This window comes from Pundamilia nyererei, unplaced genomic scaffold, assembly GCF_000239375.1.
Source record: "Pundamilia nyererei isolate P.nyererei 1_Seehausen unplaced genomic scaffold, PunNye1.0 scaffold00005, whole genome shotgun sequence".
NCBI classification, from domain to species: Eukaryota; Metazoa; Chordata; class Actinopteri; order Cichliformes; family Cichlidae; genus Pundamilia; species Pundamilia nyererei.
In genome coordinates this window covers 1,902,214-1,904,240 of record NW_005187406.1, presented here as the reverse complement: position 1 = coordinate 1,904,240, position 2,027 = coordinate 1,902,214, and the positions used below count along the sequence as shown (strand labels likewise).

The 2,027-nt window shown below is 36.0% G+C and overlaps 1 protein-coding gene across 1 annotated transcript in view; it reads right to left on the bottom strand.

The window, feature by feature from the left end:
• Window positions 1-1,551, bottom strand: part of LOC102215972 (HRAS-like suppressor 3) — a 6,494-nt gene extending 4,943 nt beyond the window's left edge. The window contains exon 1 of the mRNA XM_005721719.1: window positions 1,509-1,551. The gene's annotated coding sequence lies outside the window, so the exon portion shown is untranslated. The remainder of the gene's footprint in view (window positions 1-1,508) is intronic.
• Window positions 1,552-2,027: the final 476 nt, after the last annotated feature.

Below are 2,027 nucleotides of genomic sequence, written 5' to 3'. Positions count from 1 at the left end.
TAACAGTTCCCACTGGCAGCAGATGTTTGCATGAGCTGAAGCGCTATGAAGAGGAAGTTCTTGCGGTCAGCAACTGGTGTAACTCACCTGCAGATCTCATAACTTTGTTAGCATCATTTTAGTTTCCGTGTCAGAACATGTTTGTCTGACAATGCAAGCGCATTCTTTATAATACATCAATAAAATCTATAAAAAGTTCTGAGACAAAGCTGCATAACAAGCTGCTACTTTACAGTTATTACTGCATCACAAAGTGAAAGTATAGTTTAGTCATATACAGTAAATAGGTGTGGTTTTCTTTAACTGTCAGTGTACTTGCAGAAGCCTGTAGTGTAAAGATCACTATGATGACTGATTTGTTACTGAGTGTGTTGGGCTGTAACTACAGCAACATACACAGTATGTTTTAGACATACAATTATCTGTTTAACAGAGTAAGTGATGTGCTATACTTACTAACATCTCTAATTGTTAAACTTGTTGTGCTTTTTATAAAAACTAAAACAAAACCTGCAAACACCACAAACACTTTCTCTAACAAAGATTCAGCTCGGCTGCTACAGGGTCATACAAAGGAAATTTTCAATAACTCAAACAGTAACTCAACACATCTGCCCAACAGAGACAAATCTAATGTTAACAGTTTTATATAGTTGTTGTGTTTTCAAAGTCTGGACTGTCAGGATGCCAAACACCCACTAACACACTGCACTGCACCGTCCACTGATACACTGGGCCACTTTAACATAATCTGGTGTTTGCTTTGCTGTTTTTATGATGAGCTGCTGAATTTGAGGTATTGTAATAAAATTATGGTTACTTAATATTGTTATATACTTGAAAATGCTATAGTATTAGTTTTTATATCAAATTAGTTTTTACACTCTGACCCCCCCCCCCACACACACACACACAGTATTCTTTGTTCACATGAATACCTATGTAAGATGTTATATGTTGATGACCCTATGCATATTCATGTAACCACAATAAAAGGAGTGCTATGGGGAACCTGGCTGAGAGTCTGACGGAGGTCAAGTGGTGGAACGACACTTGACTCCAGGCAGGTCCCCCTCATCCATGAGTAACACGAAGTACTTCGCCTACAAGGTGTTCAATGCTTTTGCTGTGTAATTATATTGTCATCAACGTTCCAGCGAATAGGTTCAAGCTACAAACCTATCAACAAGTGTTTACTTCTTATCATCTCTTTATTCATTCTTTCTAAAATCTGATGGAAATATTTGTTCTTATGCAATACATATAAAAGTATGCAAAATTATATAATAAATTGTACAACAACTACCCTTTAACTTTGTTATAACTTGAAAGAAAGTTCGTATATGTGACTAATGTTCCTGGTTTAAACACTAAAGGCATAAAATCATCCATTTAAGTTAAATGCTGATTATCTGAAATAAAACACAAAGTTGTTCCACTTCACTTTATACAATAATAACAGACTACATTAACCATATTTTATGAATTAAGATCATATGTTTGCTTACCTATTGATTTGTCCGCACACAGATGACTAAAGTGAAAGTAAAGATTCTTGAGTGGCTAAAAAGGGAGGTGGGTGGGAAACATGTGTTTCAGGAAGTGGTGCAGGTGTTCTTTAGCTTGCAGAAGAGCTTCCAGTCAAACTGCATTGCTGGTATGGTATACAAACAATTTGCCACTTTTTTCTTTGTTGAATGGAAATTATCCAAAATAACTTTTCAGTATGAAGTGACTAAAAATGTAAAGCAAGTACCTAAAATCTGAACATGATATGAATCATATAATTCTGTAGCTTCTTCTATCATGTGCTTTGGTACATGACCACAAATCTTTGAATCTTTGAGCACCATATCAGATCTATCACCAAATCTGCATATTTCACCTCTTCAGTATCTCAACTGTCATCAGTGAATTTGTCATGTCCTTTATTACTCTAATGAAATCACACCCTGGATTCTAGTAAAGTGCTGCTGCCAAGATTCCCACACACATGAAATCCTGCAATCAGCCTCTGACTCCCAGTA